Source organism: Grampus griseus, assembly GCF_964374135.1.
Source record: "Grampus griseus genome assembly, chromosome: 16".
Taxonomy (NCBI): Eukaryota; Metazoa; Chordata; class Mammalia; order Artiodactyla; family Delphinidae; genus Grampus; species Grampus griseus.
Genome location: NC_139010.1, coordinates 79,079,948 through 79,098,227, shown reverse-complemented (window position 1 = coordinate 79,098,227; position 18,280 = coordinate 79,079,948). Strand labels below are relative to the sequence as shown.

Sequence of the window (18,280 nt, the reverse complement as noted above, 5' to 3'; positions counted from 1 at the left end):
GGGAGACCAGGTGAGGTCCCTCATGGAAGGCCGTGAGCATCACGACCAGGCTTCCGGTGCTCTGGGGGACGGGGGCCTGATTTTCAGCCCCTCTCCATGGCAGGAGGAGAGAGCTGGGGCCCAGGGGCCCGCCCCCATCCAGCTGGCTGCTTGTCTCCGATTTGGCCTCTGTTCGGGGTTTTGGCCCCATGCCCTGGTTGTTGCAGTTAAGCCAGCATGGCGGGCACAGCCGATGGTGTCTTACTTAGGGCCCTTGGGGAAGAAGATGGCGATCCTGAGCGCCGTCTCCTCTGCTCGGGAATGGTCCTGGCTGACTCTGCTGAGGAGATGGGGGAGCAGACCTCGGCACCTCGTTCTGCTCAGGAGGAAGCCGAGAGGAAGGTGGAAGCCAGCACCGCGTCCGTATCTGAGCTGGGCCTGCTCACGTCAGATCGTGCAGTTCTCTAAGGAATCGCAGAGAGCGTCTCTGTGTGACCCCATCACCAGGGTAGGGGTAGCGTTTTTCAACTTTGGAGGACTTGTGGGGGAGGCGGGGCTGTGAAGGGCAACAGCCAGATCTTCACAGGGACCTGCAGCACCCGAACCTCATTCTGACCCTGCCCACCTTGTGTTCCCATGGTGTACTGGTAATTGACAGCCTTAGATGAGGGGTCTCTGGTGGTGACAGGGGCCCCAGAACAGTGGACAGAACAGGAACCAGTAGAGCACGACATCGTAGAGCCCTCAGGAAGTCATTGACTTTTTTTTTTTTGACAATTTCCTTTGTAAAGGATGCGAGCCTCTTACAGTACAAGGTGGTTCACGTGAGCCCAGTCAAGCGGAACCTTGGGCAGAGCTCATGTCAGCTGGAAAAGCCTGAGAGGAAGGGAGACCAGGGCAAGGAACCAGGAAACGGGAGCCCTGGGTTCTAGTCCTGCCACTTTACTGTCTTTGACTTTGAACCAGCCATTTCTCTGTCGGCTGGGGGTATTAGTGTCCACTTCACAGGAAAGGGAGGAAGCAGTGGGATATTTTTAAGTCAGAGCACCCAGTACGTATCCAGTTTCCATTCACCCTCAAGGACTTTTTGAACGCCCATCTGTGTTGGCCCTGTGCTAAGTGTGTTACCAGCTTCCCATTTAATTCTTATAACCACCCGGAGAAGTGGATACTATGTTCCCTTTTTCTAGATGAAGAAATTGAGGTTTAATAAGATAAAGATGCCCAAGATCATCCAGCTGCTGGGCAGTCGTCCTGGGATTTGAACTTCAGCCCTGTACTCTAGATCAGGGTTGGCACACTAAGCCCCACAGGCCAAATCTGGCCCATGGCTTGTTCCTGTAAATAAAGTTTTATTGGCACACAGCCACACTCATTTGTGTACGTGGTGTCTGTGGCTGCCTTTGTGCTGCCACAGCAGAGCTGAGCAGTGGTGACAGACCATATGGTCTACAAAGCTTAAGATATTTACTGTCTGGCCTTTTACAGAAAAAAAATGTGCTGACCCCGTCCCTATAAGGATGCTCTGTACTCCAGACCTGTGCTGTTCAATCTGGTAGTCGCTAGCCACATGTAACTGCTTAAATTTTTTTCCAGATTTATTGAGGGATAATTGACACAATTGTGATTGTTTAAATTTAAAATAGAATGGAATAGAAAGTTCAGTTCTTCACTTGCATTAGCCACTCGTCACGTGCTCAGTAGCCACGTGCAGCTTTTCACCGTCAGGTTGGACGGCACAGATATAAAACTTAGCCAGCATCACAGAAAGTTCCGGGGGGCAGAGGTGTGCTAGACTGTCAGTGTGTGGAAAATCCAAATCTGAGGGAAGCACAAGTGTAGAGGAGGCATTCCAGTGAAAGAAAGGACACCGACTTTCCTGGCCCCAGAGCACAGAATGGATAATGAGTCCGTTGACTCAGAGGTGATGGAAAATGTGTGACATGACAGAGGGGGCCTGGGCCTGGAGTGAAGAAGCTGCCCCACACCTTCCATGTGACCGTGGGCAAGCCAGCCACACCGTGCAGGCCATGGTCGCCAACTGCAGGTGATCAGTTGCTACCTGAGGACCCCCTCAGCCCTGCTACCCTCCAGCCTGTGACCCCAGCTCCTGACTCACCTGGACCCGCGGCCGCATCAGCTCTGCTGCACCCAGCACTCCCCCTTCCCACCCCGTGTGTGCGTGCGCATGTGTGGGTGCGTGCGCGCACCGGGCCCTGCGGACAGCCACAGAAATCCAAACTTCCCTGTATTCAGATCGTGCTCTGTTCTGGATCATCTGGACCCGATGGGTTGTACCACTGTTCCTACTGTGCTGGGATGGGAACATTTTTGTTTTGATGATGTGGCCATGTTTTCCATGGGCGACAGATAAGGAACTACTTTATTCATTCAGAATGGTGGCTACTGTGTAGCATGAGGAAGGAAGACAAGTTCCAGGCCCCTCTGCCAGCCAGCATCACGTGGCTTTCTCCTTAAAATGACATCAGCTGCAACACTGGGACAGTCTGTTGACCAGCTGGGAGCTGGGCTGAACTGTAGCTCGTGTCTTGCTTCGTTCCCATGTTACCTAATAGGAGTCTCTTTGGAAGCTATAATTAGAGGTGGAGTCATTTTGAGGTGTGAAGGCAAATGTGGAGAACATAGATTTGAACTCTGTTCATTGGGCCTGACTGTAAGTAATGCATCGGTGCTGGAACCATCTCCTTGCCGTTGGTGTGCGCTGATAGACTGAGTGTGGAGAAAAGCTGCGTGGTTGTATACCGCTGGGCTGTCCTGGCCCCGGGCTAGCTGCATTAATGAGATGCTGCATTTTGTCAGGAGTCCAGTCCATTCCTGCTCTTGGGAACGGCTAGACCTCTCCATGTTGGGTTTACATGGGTCCAGTCTGCACGAATCTTCCCGGCTTAGACAGTGCACACTCCCTTTACAGTCAGGATGGAAACTTCTCCAAAATGCAAGCCTAAGATATCAGGCGGAGCTTTCAGGACCTTGGGCAAGAGTGAAAAAGGGAGAAAACCAGATAAGTATGGTGCATTTAGCCATAGAACAGTTGCATGAAAGAAGTGCTTGGTAAGGAGGAAGTTGGAGTTAAGAGGATGCACACAGAGTTTTTTTTTTTTTTTTTTCGCTCTTGCTTTAAAAAGGGAAAGAATAGCCCTGGAAGCCCAGACTTGATTGTGCGCCCCCCTCTGACACTCTTCTTGCCTTTAGCCAGCCACTCAGAATGGTCTCCTGGGTCTGCCTTCTGTAGCCGGTGGGGCCTGAGAGCACGGCAGATTGGGCTGTGCGCAGAATTGCTCACTGCTATCTCAACACCCAGAAAAGGGGATATGTTGCATGTGCCTGGAAAGAACCCTGGCACAAAGAAGTTTACAGTGGAAGTTGTTTATTACTTAGAGAGCTGGTGTTTGTTGAGCACCTGCTGTGTGCCAAGCACTGTGCCTGTATTTCATCTGATCATCATACAGTCGGCTGTTGGATAATGAGCTCCGCCCCACCGGGAGGAACTGGGCTCCCGGCATATCCCTGAGAGGACAGGTCCTAACAGGCTAGAGCCTGGCTTGGACCCCAGTTCATCTCCTCCATACCCGGCATTACCCCCATCATGGACCATGCTGCCATTTGAAAGAGGAATCTTTTCCTCCTCTGGATGGGCTCCCTACTCGCATTTTTATCATGGCCTGTGGGCAGAGAAGTAGGTTGCTCTGCGGGTTGACATTTAAGAAAACCTACTTCGTGGAGCTTTCCTTTGACTGTGTTGTTATGGTACAAGAAGTCTTCGTTTGTCCAGGGCTGTTATGAAATAAAAGGCAGGAAACCCCCCTCTCATTTCTATATCTTGCACAGATGTCATCAAAACAGAATCCTGTGTTCTGTGCAGGAGTTGTGATGGAGGAAGCATCTGTTCTGTTCACGATGACCCGACCAAAGCCAGCCATCTGTAGGCGTCAGAGATCCAGAATCGTCTCTTCCATCTGCTGGGTTTACTTGGATTTGTTTAAAGAATTTGGCATGGAAACGCCTTCCTTCCCTGATCCCCCATTGTGGGCGAGGTCTGAAGGGAGCTCTCCTGGTGAGGACAGGGGCGGGTCCCAGGCCCTCCTCTGCCCCCAGTGGTGCCGCAGCTCGCCCACCTCTGCAGGCATGTGCGTGGGAAGGCAGGCCTCCATTGTCCGGAATCGGGAGTATCGTGGTGCTGCTTTGATGTGCTCAGGATTTCAGACAGTCTGCGCTTTCTAGCCCTTTTTAGGCCTTCCTCTAGCTCGGAAGGAGCCAGGAGTGATGCAGATGGATATGCGTGACTGTGGGTTGCTCAGCATGGGCGAATCCACAGGGCCCTTCAAACCAAGGTGTAATGCAGTTGTCTGGGCGATTTCAGAGCTTGAATAATCAGTGTCTGTTAGACCAGAGGTTGTGCACTCGTGGTCTGGGGGCCAGATGTGGTCCTTGGGCAAGATTTGTTTGGCCCCCATGATGCTTTATGCATTTTTGCATGTATTGACAACATTTAAAAAGTGGGATTGTACAAAGAAGTCTAGATTTTCAGCTTTTCCTGACGCATCAGATCTTTCATATTATCCTGGGCCCGCTTTCCCCTGCAGCCGCACAGTGTTAGCCGTCCACCCTCCCCGGGCCACGTCCCCGGCTCTGCGTCACAGTTTCCACCCAGCGCGTTTCACTCGTTTCTGTTCCCTGCTTGGCTCTAGAAGGCATTTGAGTTGGAGATCTCTGGAGTGGACAAGACGTTCAGAAGGTAGATTCAGGTTTTCTGGCCCCCCAGGTTGTATGGTGCAAGGCGGGGCTGTGGTGGAAATGCCCCTTGCACAGGGTCACTCCCTCCGTTATCCGGCCTGTTGTTCCACCTGCAAGGAAACTGACAGAGATGAGCCGGGCTCAGGGCAGGGGAAGTGCTTCGTTCATCTGTGTGGAGCTTTCCCCTTGCTGTTCCCGATGTAACCCCTGATGCAGCTCGGGGTCAGCTCCTCGAACAAGGTGCCTGACTCTTTGGAAGCCGGTCTCCACCCCAGAGTTCATTCCGGTTGCCCTGCGATGCCAGGTGACTTGGGGATCCTTTTTGTCCCCCAGCCCCGCTAAAGTCACTCAGGTGCTTCACCCAGTTTCATCTTCTTAGTCCAAAAGTGCTTCCATGATTTTAACAGATGCTGCGAGATTTTTTCTTTTTAAACAAAGATTTAATCTCTAAATTATCTTGACAGGCAGTCTAGTGGCCACATATCAAGTAGATAACTTCTGCTGGTGGTTGAAAGAGAACAATGTCTTAGGGTGAATGAGAACACGCTTCTCAGAGCCTCTTAGCTTATTCTTTCCGACAGAGACTCGGTGAAGCAAGTGGAAGTAAAGAGCCTCCCAATGGCGATTTATATTCTTTCAGGAATTGAGTTTTTCTTCCCAGATTCCTCCAAATATTTAACATCATCACTCCTTTCGTTTACTTTTTTTCCTCAACCCCATTTTTTCCTCCTCTTGTGGCAAATATTCTGCAAACAATTTTTTTTTTTCTTCTGATTCTCACACATTTCACTACACTGTCAACCTTTGGGCTTCTTAGTGTCATTCTGGGTTGTTGGCTGAATTTGAGAAATGTGGGCCACAAGTCCCACTGCCTGAAAGCCCTCCTGGCCCCCTGATCTGCAGCAGAAATGTGGCATCCTCATCTGCTTCCTCATCCCCTCCCAGCCAGTCCATTCCATGCCTGGGAGCTTTGTCCGCCCCCTGATTCCACTGGGCTGAGACTCCTGAGAAGGACCCCGAAGGCCCCGCCCCACTGGTGTTCTTGAGTGCATTCTAGGGGGTGCTGGGAACTCCTTAAGGACAAGCACTGGGTCATCTTTATCTAGGTCCCCGCATCCTGGCCTAGACGAAGGGCTGGGGGTGGGGCCTAGGGCTTCCACCCGATTCTGACCTCACGGTCTTTTGCAAGAGACTTAACCTTGATGGACCCCAGTGTTTTCATCTGCAGAATTGTCCCCCCAAGTATCAGGGTTCTAAGTACCAAATCCACTAAAACATTGGTTTTTCAAACTTTCGGGGGCACCAGACTCACCTGGAGGGCTTGTTAAAACACTGATTGCCGGACTCCACCCAGAGAGTCCCTGCTTCAGTCAGTGTGGGGTGGAGAGTGAAACTGCATCTCTAACAGGCTCCCAGGTGAGGCTGCTAGCCGCTGGTTCCGGGACCGCACTTTGAGAACCACTGCACTGGAACCACATTGTTGAAGCAGGCGCCAAACGCTCCAGTGTTTACCCCGGCAAGGGTTTGGGTCCCAGCCGGTGACTCGAATGCCTGCCCTGCGTATGAGCCTGCTCTCCCTTTTAACTTCCTGCTGTGCAGAGGTACATGCTTACAAAGCTTTGCATCTTATCACCTGGGAAACTGGACCCTAGATGTCCAAAGATGTTTCATTTTCCAGTTGCTATGGACCGAATGTCTATACCCCCCCAAATTTGTGTGTTGAAACCTAAAGCCCAAGGTGATGGTATTAGGAGGTGGGGCCTTTGGGAAGGTGACCAAGTCATGAAGTTGGAGCCCTCGCGAATGGGATTAGACCCTTACAAAAGGGACCCCAGAGAGAGAGGCCTCAGACCTTCTGCCATGTGAGGATGCATGAGAAAATGACCATCAATGAAGAAGAGCCTGTCAGCTCGGACTTCCCAGTCTCCTGAACCTCAAGAAATAAATGTTGTTTATGAGCTACCCAGTTGATGGTATTCTGTTGCAGCAGCCCCAGCACAGTAAGACACCAGCCATTTTTATGGAAGCTGTTTATCTTTAGACTCTCACTGTAATAGTTGGAGAAACATTTATTTTCTACCTTTAGGTAATTCTTTTTTCTAACCCACTCTCTGCCCCTGCCTCCAACCCCCTTAATCTGGACCCTGGATACCAGAGGAGGCAACATTGATGATTTTGAGTTTTGAACTTTGGTTTCCCACGTAGGTTTATTTTACCCATTCTCATCAAAGAAAGGCCGCACTTGGCTGAGCTAACATCTGGCATGGAGGTGCTGGGTAACCCTGCCTCCTCCTGGGCAGCTTGTTCCCTTCATGTTGCTCGACTTTCCAGGTATCAGTCCTGAGGCTGAGGTGCCCTTTGACTCAGGTGTCCTGAAATGCGTGTCCGCATGTAGTGATGGGAACTGGGGCACCAACCATGCCCAGAATCAGGTGCTCTATCCCTTCTTTCTCTTACCTGCCAACAGATGAGCCCAGCTTGGGCTTCTGGAAGTGAAAGAGCTCTTGTTACAACTGGGCACCTGAGGCCCAGAGCCCGGAAGTGATGTGCCCGCGTCCGTACAGCGTCAGCTGGAGGCTGTACGGATCTGAGCTGTCAGTGGTGGTTGCCTGCCTGCGAAGATTGATTGCATCTCATTTTTGGTTTTCAGTTGTCCAGAGTGAATCTGAAATCACTGCCTCTTTCCTGTCTTTAGCCTAGGATGGAATAGCTGGGAGGCGACGGCAGTCAGCAATGTTGCTTCGCTTTGCAGTTTTGTTTTGTAAAGGAGTGTCCCCCCTTCCACTCCCACTCCTCAAAAACTAGGGGACAATAAAGCAGTCATGGTTTTGAATGAAGCGTTTCTGTGCTGTTTTTCTGACTCCTTTCGTTACCCTGTCCTCTGCCGCCCCCAGACCTAGTCCCCGGCAGCTGAAGCACATCGGCCCTTGTGCTTTCATAGCCATGCAAACACGTGGTGAGCGCGTGCTCGGCACATGCCTTGATCACATATTTGTAGCTCGGGAGTCCGAGACGATCGTGACATTCTCATGTGGGGCTGGAGGTGGCCACTCCCCCTTCCCAAGGGAGGACACAATTGCTGTATTGTCTGTCGGCATTCTGGGCTAGCGGTGTGGGTCAGCGCCGGGGCTGTTGGTGCACTGGGAGATGGAAATAACTGTCCTGCGGCTGTGTACCTTGATGCCGCCGTTTTGTGAAGGGGGGTGGTTTCTGATCCCCTGTGAGGATCCCCTGGGTCGCCTGGCTCCGTTCGGCTGAGTAAAGCACCCGCTCGTGCCCCTTATGGCTCAGCTTGTTGGCCTGGTGCTCTCAACGGCACAAGGCAGAGCAGGACAGGTGTGGCGGGGCAGACCCCCAAGAGCTAGAGGGGAGCCGGGCGAGGTGGGGCCGGGCCAGGAGTGGGGAGGCTGGTGCCGCTGAGGCTGCCCTGGATGGCGGAGCCCCCCGCCCCGGCCCAAGGCCTTGTGAGGGGCGCGGGCATCAGCCGGACACGTGCCCGGCTGGGCGGCGCGGGGCTGCTTCCACCCGAATCTGGGAAGGGGCCTCACCTCCTGGCTTCCCAGCTCCCTGGGGTGCTGGACGCGTCACTGATGGGCTTCCTCTGGGGAGCCCCTCGCTCTGTCTCCGGCTGTTGAACTCCTATCTGCCCGCAAAGTCCGACACTCATGCCACCTTCTCTAGGACCCCTCCCCAGACCTTTACCTCCCTGCTTGGGTCACAGCTCACTCCTGTCCCGTAGCCTGCATCCCCCCCGGCACTCGTCGTGCCTTGCGGTAAACCTGTTTGAACACTTGGTTTGTGTGAACTTGGTTGGTACACCTACCTGCCTTCTTGCCTCAGCCCCTGGTACAGCCAGCCCGGGGGGTGTTGGACTTGGGTTGGGGCTCTCGTACCATGAGGAAATGACGAGAGAAACACAGCGCAGGGTGTGCACAGGATCTGCCTGTTGATTTAAAGTCCCTCAGAGAAGATGCCCTTCGTTCAGGAGCACAGCATCACGTGCACGTTTGACTTCTCCCGGATAATCTTGCCCCTCGACCCCATCGTGCTCACCGTGCAGGCCCCCCTCCTTCTCAGGAGACGCTGGCCTGTAGGGGTGCTGCCTCCCAGCAAGCCCTGAGGGCAGCCAGGTGCTTTCTCCTAAAGGCCGAGCTTGGGAAACAAAACCATAGGGAACACCCTGGCCGAGATTTTCCTGGGATTGGGAGTGCGAAGGGCCGGCCACCTGCCCGCCCGCCTGCCCAAGCAAGGAGCCTCTGATGAGTATTTGCAAGTTTCCAGGAGGTGAGCGGTATCAGACAGAGTGATTTTGTGCCAACCACAGGTTCTGCTTGTGCTCTGCTGCTGTGGAACCCAGACAGCTTTGAGCCCAGCCCCTCCATGGACCAGGAGGTGTAATGCTTCGAATTAGTGTTAACAACACAATTTTGTTAGCTGTAGGAAACCCCACAAGCAAGAGGTTTCAATAGCTTTTGGCATCAGGAAAGTTGAGAACTGACTTAATGTAGTGAATGTGTTCTTTGGTTCAGCAAACATTCCCTGAGAGCTGTTCTTTGTGCCAGGTCCTGGGACTCCGGGGACCGTGGTTGGGCTCGTGCCCTCCCGAAGGCTGCAGTCAATGGGGGAGACGGACACACTGCCAGTTCATTTCATGCTCCTTTGGTTCGTACTCTGCAGTTTGGGCGAGGCCTTCCTGGAGGAGGAGACACCTGAGCGGAGTCTAAAAGCTGAGAGTAGTTAGCTCAGCTGGAGGCTGAAGAGGCTGAGAGGGGAGCAGGGGGAAGCAGGGAGCAAGTTCTAGCCAGAGGGCCCAGTGTGAGCGAAGGTCTGGACACGTGGAACAGTGTGGGGTGTTTGGGGAGCTATAAGCAGCTCTGTGTGTGAAAATTAGTCTTTAAGAATAGGCAGTATATGCGCTTGTTACAAACTCAGCTGTGAAAAGTAACTCTCCCCCCATCCCTGTCCCTCATATATACCTCTGCTTCTGTCTCTGGAAGAACTCCTGTCGCCTTTTTCTTTGTTCTCCCAGAGAGATTCCATTGATGCGCAAGTATGTATATATATATATACAATTTTGATTTTTAAAAATTTAGATATTTTTTGCATAGGTCGTACCTTCAAAATTCAAAATGTACAAAATGGTATTCCTTGAAGAGTCTCCTCTCCCCTTTGTTCTCAGCAACCCACTTCCTCTCCCTGAAGACTCTTGATATTAAGTTTCTTCTGTATTATTGTTACATTTATTTAGTTTTACCCAAATAGGAGCTTACTGTGTCCACTGTGTGTCTTTGCTCTTTCACTTAACGCTCGACTGGAAGATGGTTTCCTGTTGGCGCCTATCAGGCCTTTTGAAAAGCTGCATTTTGTCCTTTGCGTGGATGTCGGGACATTTGTTTATCCTGTCCTTACTGTTAGGCAGTTAAGTTGCTTTCTGTCCTATCTGTGCTGAAGGCGCATATTTTTTTTTGCACCCAAGCAGGCTTATCTGTAGGGCAGGTTAACTTGGCATCTGAGGGTCCTGAGGTTCAGGAGGAGAGCCGCCAGGATGGCAGTAGAATGGCACAGAGACATTGGCCCTGTTTATATTTTGCTTCCTCGCTCTAGAAGTTGCCCTGTTCCTCTTTGTGGAAGGCAAGTGACTTTTGAATTGGGTTCTGCTGAGAATTTGGGGGAGAAACTGTTTCATTCTGGTGCTGCCTCCCATCACTGACCCCTCTAAGAAAGCGGACCCACCGTGGGCTCGTGAAACACCACTCACCCAGGGGTGTGGTCAACATTGCTCGGAGGGACTGCTCCTTGGGCACCTGTGCCAGACTCTGACCCTCCTACCACTCACAGCGGCCAGGCAAGGCCAGACCAGGGGCCTGCAGAGCAGCTTTGCCAGCCCTGTCTGCTGGGGCCTGGTGGACGTGGATGCCACTTCCAGGCACTTGCCAGGCTTTGTGCTTCATGAACATCATGGGTCTAGCAAATGTTTTGTCGATTTATTCATAATTGATGTATCAATTCATAAAAGAATCTGCCCGGGAAGAACACCCACCACGGACTGGGAGGAGGAGATCCTAGCATGGCTTTGCACCCACCCCATCAAGGTTGCGATGCTCTTTTTTTTTTTTTTTTTTTTTGCGATACGTGGGCCTCTGGACGCGCAGGCTCAGAGGCCATGGCTCACGGGCCCAGCTACTCCGCGGCATGTGGGATCTTCCCGGACCGATGCCGACCGCATTGGCAGGCGGACTCTCAACCACTGCGCCACCAGGGAAGCCCTGTGGTGCTCATTTTTGAACCGTAGAAGGCCCTGTTATGATATCGTGTAATTTGTCTTTTAAAATGTACTCTGCCTCTTAGTGCATTTTATTTTACTTTTCATTTCACTCACGCATCAGTTAATAATTTTTACTTCCTTGGGCAGAGGGCCTGTGACTTACATATGCTTTTGTGCACAACTCCTGTCCTATCAGGCTTTTCAGGGAGGACAGCCTGCTGTTAACTATTCACCTAGCACACCTGAAACTTGGTTTTGGTGTCTAAATGCGGGGCCCTGACCAGTACCTGTTACATTTCATCCATTCTCATCTTGTCCCCTTATTCAGTCTGACAGCTTTTTTTTTTTTAACTTGATTATCGTTATTGTTAACTCTGAGAACGTTGATGATTTATGCCCGCCTCCCCTGGGCTTACTCCTGATCAAGGAGGCTGGTGTTACCTGTGTCAGCTGTAGCCTTCCTGCTCTCGCACGTTTGGTAACTCCTCCAGATGAGGCTCCTTCCGGGTGAGGCTCCTTCCAGGCGAGGCGAAGGCCAGCTCGCTGGTGGGTGTGGGAGGTGCTCCGAGGCCTAGCTGTAGAGTTTTGCTGCTGACTTAGTGAAATGAGCTTCCTGAGGGCAGGACAAGCTGGCACCAAAACTCGGTTCGATGGCTCCCCTAGAGGACGATGAGAATAACACGACAGTTACAGCGGCCGCGGGCACATTTGCTGCTTTTTCAGGTACTTTGGGATATGTTGTGGACAAACAGTGGAGTGAACCTCTGTTTCTTCCGGGGCCTGGGCCATTTCTGATGACGATGATCTGCTCACCTCTGGAAGGTAAAACTCTCTGAGGGTGTTTTGAGTCTCACTTAGAGCTGTCAAGATTAGCACCCCCCCACCCCACCAAGGCTCTGGAAGAGTTCAGCAGGGCTTGAATCTGGTTGGCCATATCGTTTCCTCTTTAACCCCCTCGAGGTCTTTGCTCTGAGCCCGGGAGGCCGGGGTTGTCATATCCAGGATGCTTAGAGGAAGTGGAGATGGGTTTGCAAATGAGGCGCCCCTCCCTTCTCCTGCCCGCACACTCTGCCAGAAGGTGAAGCAGGAGCTCAAGACCCACATGCAGCTGCTCCCAGCCTCCTTCTGTTCGGTCCCTGAACAGTGCTAAGTGATTCAGAGCCGAATCTCTGGGCTTTGCTTTGAATTAGGACCTCAGGGCAGCCCTTCTTACAGGAGCCTCTTTCTCCTCCTGAAGAGTCAACAGTCTGGTGCTGTTGAGGTCCTTCTGCAGGCAGATGGCCGTTGTTACACATAGAATGGCTCCCTCGCCACCATGCTGCAGCTGATGTCAGAGTCATCTTAGTAGAATTTGTCCCGCCCTTCAGAAGCCCCCTGGGAGGCACCAGAGAGATGCCTTTGGGAATTTGACTGAGAGGTGCCCCGGAGCTCACGGATACCTGTCGTTATGACGGACCTGTCTGGCAGTCTCTCTGAAGAGTTTTGTTTTGGCAGATGACAGCGTTCTTGACTGTGCGGTGCAGCTGGCCGTGTGGGGGGCAGGGGAGAAGGCGGAAGCCTCAGTGTAGATTGGTTAGCCCGGCTGATTAATTTCTATACCAGACCCTGTAAAATCGGTCGGATCAGGAGGGTGAAGTCCTGGTCTGCGAGGTGAGATCAGGGTGTGACCTCCAAGTGGGTGGCAGATGGGAAACCTGGTTCTCGTGTCCCTCACAGTTCTTACAGAGCTCCTGGTCCCCTCCTGCGTCACCGCCCGTGTTTCAGTGTGATGCTTGTGTCACCGTGTGAGGCCACCAGCCCCCAGGTCCCTGAGATGAAGAGAGGCTGCCTCCCAGCTGTGTCCCCGGTGCCAGCTGCTGGGAGGCTCCATTTGCTCTGTGCAGCGGCCCGGGGCTTCTGTGAGGGCAGTGCTGGTGTGTGGCCGGGCAGGAACGGGGACGCTCCCCCTGCCCGAGGGGCTCCTGGGACCACACTGGCATGGAGCGTGCGTGCAGCCTGGGTGAGGGTAGGTCATCCCGCAGGAGGGAGAGAACGTTGCTGTCTCTGGGCCCTAAAGTCCATAAACATTTTGCAAAGGAAGCGGCTGTTTTTCTAGCAGGAGGTAGGAGATGAAGGTGTGAAAACCGGTAAGTGACTAACTTCCTCGCCTTCCAAGAAACTCCTTATTCTGAATGTTGTTAATGTCACTGAAAGACACCAAGGTACCCTGGTGTGCTTAAGGACTGAGTTTGGAGAATGCACCTGTGCAAGCCTCCCCACTTGTGCCTGTAGGTACGTAAGAGAGGGGGGCAACCCCACCTCCCGGTTACCTGCCCCGAAGGAATATGAAGGTGGCTTCCCACTCTCCACTCGGCCATATGGAAGGCCACGGCTGAGGCTCATGATGGCGGCCAGTGAGAGTTTGGCCTTTGCTGTTGTCCGGTCTCCTGCGACCTTGAACACTGGAGGTCAGGTCTGGGCAGGACCGGGAAGGCCAGCTGACACACGGCCACCAGAGCAGTGGCTGCAGGACGGGCATCATCGGCCCTTCCCACCCTCTCGCGGCTCACGCAGCCCCTTCCGTGACTGAGTCTCCTGCTCCCTCGGGTTCCCGTTCGCATGTCACAGGTGAGGAAACTGAGGCTCATAGAGGCAGTGTGACCTGGCTGAGCCACACAGCTGATGCATGGCTGCGCGTCGATGCTCACTTGGCAGAAACAGAGCCCGTCTGAGCCGGTCTTCCATTCGTCAGGTGAGGGGTCTGAGGCCAGACAGGGGAAGTGACTTGGCAAACGGGCCAGAGCTGCTCGGTGGCAGAGGCAGGGCCAGAACCCATGTGTCCCAAGTCCTGCTGTCTTCACACAGGCCACACTGCCTCTTGTTTGGGCTTCTCTATTTTTGTTCTTCTTTAATTTTTTTTTAACCCCTCATCTGTTTTGGTTTCAAATCATGGTTTGATTAAATTCACTGTACTTGTAAATAGGTCTGACTGAAGAAGGGGTCATGGTCGTCTTAGGCCATAAGTGGCTTAACATTTCAGTAGATTATCTCTGGGGCCCCTGCTGTGTCTCACCGTCCCCTGTTCTCTCCCCTTCTCTCCCTCATCCTGGTCTGGAGGACAAGGTGGTGTCTAGTCTGTGCTCCCTCAGTAAGTACTGGTTCTTCTCCCCCCCACCCCTCATTTCCCTCCTTTTGAGTTTGCTCTGCAGATCCTAGTCCATAGGACGCTCTTCTCTTGTAGGGTTTGGCAGGTTTAAAGGACTTGAATGGTAGCGAGAACTGCAGGGCCGCATATAGGAAACTTGCCTGTCAGTTAGTTCTCATTGATGAATGAGCTCTTGACACGTCATGCATGCAGTTGGCTTGAGTTTCAAGAAGCAACACAGGCTGCCTCGTTCCCATGTTCACATTTGTTTTGGCTCTGGGTCTCAACACTTTCATGTCCCTGAATAATGTTCTTCCTCCCCCTCCTCTTGAAATGTTATTTGCTTAAAAACACAGCAAATCCCTACAACACTGGGAGAGTGACTGTGTAAAGTCCCAGAGAACAGACTCCCAGTTTGGTTCAACAGCTCATTTACTGTTTTATTTTGTTTCCCCTCCATTAAGACAGTCTCATAAGGGAGCCTGGGCCACTTCGTTCAGCCCAGGGCACAGGGTGGGTCCCTCCAGCCAGGTAATGTGACTGCCAGTCCTTTCCTGAGTGTGGGCCTTCGGTGGCCTTTGATTACCTGAAGGTCTAGTCCAGGGAATGTGTATTCACCCCAGTCACTGAAGAAAACACCTCCAAGGACACACCTTACTCTGGGGCGAGGAATCAGGGGTGGAGTAAGCATGCTGTCTCTAAGGACGGCAGATGCTTTATTCTTGCAGCAAGACAGTGTTGCACAGCCCCCCCGCGAGTCTGATGCAGCCGCACGTCAGCTGTGTGGTTTAGCCAGGTTGCACTGCCTCTCTGAGCCCAGTTTCCTCACGTGTCACGTGCAGACAGGAACCAGGGTGAACATGAGACTCAATAATGGACTCGATTGTCCAGCAGCTACATCTCCCAGCGAGGTGCTCAGAGGAGTCACAAGCATGTTCCGTTCCCCTGCCCAGCCACCCGTGCTGTAGCTGTGAAGACGTGGTCTGTGTTAGCTAGTTCGCACATGCTGAGTAAGGGCCTGCTCTCTGCTCGAACTGTGCTCACCGAAGGACTCACCTCAGTACCCCTGGCCCCTCTTCAGGTGCCCCACTCTGCAGACCTTTCCTTCCTGAACTTCCCACTCGCGGGGGCAGAACAAGGCTTACTTCTTACAGATCACAAAGCTCAGCAAAGTTCTATCACTCGCCCAGGGTGCCACAGCTCATCCAGGATTGAGCTGGAGGGGAAGTGTGACTTCCGGGCCTCGAGTTCAGTGCTCGTCCCCAGGTGTGCTGTTGACTCAGGTTCCTGCTGTGACAGGCTCTGTGCTGAGACCAGAGGAGGCCTGAGGCAGGGCCACACCCAGACAACATGTGTGGAGGGCGGGCTCCCTGTGAACACCCTGGAAATGGGCTTGGGGAGAAGGACGGGAGTTGGGGGGGAGCTATGGGGGAGGCGCAGCAGAGCCCCAGGGAGAAGGGGGCCTATGGACACAGATTCCGGCTGATGTAGTGAGGAGCCAGCACCATCCCCCAGGCCTGGGGGCACCCTGGCTTTCCCGGAAGGTACTTCACCTCTGCACGGCACCCGGCACGGCTGCCCCTCCATGTGGTTAGGGATGGGAATCAGTGCCTTTATGTTTCACCCCTACCCTCTCACTTCCCCACTCCCTGCCTCAGTGGAACGCCTAGTGCCAGTTCATCATTTAAGTCCAGAAGGTTGAGGTGTGGCCTGGGGCACCACAGGAAGAGCTTATAGGGAAGAGGTGTCTTGCAAACCCAGCATCTGTGCTTCAGCTTTTGGTCAGTTTGAGAAATCAAATACTTACGGGATAATTAGGACACAGTTTACGGATCCTGGAGTAGAAGTCTTGGTGGTTCAAAGACTTTGGAATTCAGCAGATGTGGCTTGAGTCCTGTTTCACCCTTTACAACTGGGTGACCTTGGGCCTGGACCTCAGCTTGTCCCTCTGTAGAATGGAATAACAGTAATGCCCACTTGTAGGGCTCCTCTGAGGATACAGTAAGCCTGGGGCCTGGCACTGCTGCAGTGGCTGTTCTTATTTTATTCATGCACTGTTAAAAGGTAGACTCCGTGTCACCTGTTATTTCCACAAATACAGACCAGGAAGGTACTAGGAAAATGGTGAACAAAAACGTATTTTTTTTCTGGCTATTGCCTCTATTGTGGAGTTTCCTTAAATCAGTAATGTTTGGTATCAAACATGTCCTTGGTGTTAAAGTATTGACTTAAGAGGTTTCATCTGTCTCTCTTTTTCTGTCAGTGTATTGCGGGCGGTGAAGGCATAGCTGTCTTTGATCAGTTATTTTTCAGGAGGACCTGAAGACTTGGGAACCTGGGCCGAGGGAATTAGTTTAAATGTTCCACTGCCGTCTGGGAAACACATTCTCCGGGCATGTTCTCTTATTGAAACTCCAGACTCTCTTTCCAATGTCAACTCGGTCTGGGAAAGTACGGGCTGTTGATAAAGTTCCTAGGCAGCTTTTAACTTGTATCCTTTAAACTCAGATGCCTTAGCAGCAAGCAGAAGGCATCCCCGGACAGATTTACTTCCCTGCTCTTGGCAGATGTGAGCCTTGACTGCGACCAGAGGATTCTTCTGCCTGCTCCACCCTTCCATGGGTTTGTCACAGGATCTGGCAGAAGGCAGCATGACCCTCTGAAAGATGCCCTTCCCCACATGTTCATAAATTTGCTTCTAGATCCTGCCCACAGATTGCTTTTGTCACACCAACAGCTGAAGTTAACGAAAGTTTAAAAGTGCATGCAGCCTTCCCAAAGACCTTGTAGAATTGCTGTTTTTCTCCCATTTCCTTTGCTTCATGGGAGGGGGAAGTGGAAGCTCTGAAAGGAATGACTTGCTTGGGCCATCAGGAAAATCACTGTCAGCGGCCAAGGTTATGTTTAGGTTTTGCTCTGAGTCCTGTGTTGGGGTGGTGAGATATTCTTCTGCTATAAAACCAACTTGTACAAGTAGTAAACACAGGATAAGGATATTAAAAGAAGGAAGCGTTTAATTGGGCGAGTTCCAGCGTGGTCAGTTTCTTTTCTTTAAAGGGTGGCTCTTCAAAATGCATGACAGAAACGTTTGGTAAACTTCTGTAATCTTCTGAAGAGTTCTATAGACTCTTAGAGTTTGCAAAACTTTTTTGCATATATAAAGGCGTTCAGCGCGCACCGGGCAGGGTTCCCATTTGCCAGAAGCCGAGAGTCTCAACCACAGTGATATCAGACAGCTGGGTTCGAGGGTTGCAGACGCCCGAAGGCACATTGAAGACTGCAGAACAAAAGCAAGAAAGTTTCATGTTAGGAAGGACCCGTGTGAGAAAGTAAAGTTGCCCCCTGTCCCTGCGGTGTCCTGAGGAGACAGACCTGGATTCAGATCTCACCCTCACCCCCGCTAGCTGTAGGATCTTGGGCAAATGCTTGATTCATTTTCCTGGAGCCTTGGTCTTCTCATCTGGAAAATGGGAATACTGTTAATAGCAATGCCTGTTCACAGGAATTCGAGAGATGAAATGAGAGGAGCCCAGCCCATAGTTGGTCCTCAGGGAGGCGGGGGCTGGGAGTGCAGCTGGGAGGGGGCGGAGGGGGCTCTGGGGCCAGGGTGCCACGGGGCTGGGTTGAGGCCTCTCACTAACCGCGGGCAGTGTCGCTTGGTGCCCGCTGACCATCCGTGTGTACCCTGGGGAGTGGGCACCGGTGTCGGGGGCCTTCTCTGTGCTGCGCTCTTTTATACACATTTTCTTACCTGACTCTTCCAGCAGCCCCCAGAGCAAAGGTGTTCTCACTTTCATTTTAAAGATGAGGAAACTGAAGTTAAGGGGCTTGGGAGGTGAGGGGGAGGCTGCCCAGTCCCTTAGCACGCCTCCTTGCCTCACGCTGCATCGGATCCCCTACAGGCAGTGGCTGCCACGTGGCCTTCTTTAAAAAGAATTTTACGTGTATATGCAGTACAGTTGACTCTTTGGTGTTCACTTCTGTGAGTTTTGGCAAATGCATAGATGGAGTGGGCTTTTTAAATTTAAAATTTTGATGTAAGAAAAAAATTATTTTCTGTTTCACTTTGTATCTCTATGAGATGATGGATGTTCACTAAACTTATTGAGATCATCGTTTCATGATGTATGTGAGTCAGATCGTGATGCTGCACGCCT

General features: G+C 52.2%; 1 protein-coding gene across 3 annotated transcripts in view; it reads left to right on the top strand.

Moving 5' to 3' along the window:
* Positions 1-18,280, top strand: part of FAM53B (family with sequence similarity 53 member B) — a 118,342-nt gene that overhangs the window by 12,341 nt on the left and 87,721 nt on the right. The gene's annotated exons all lie outside the window — the stretch shown is intronic.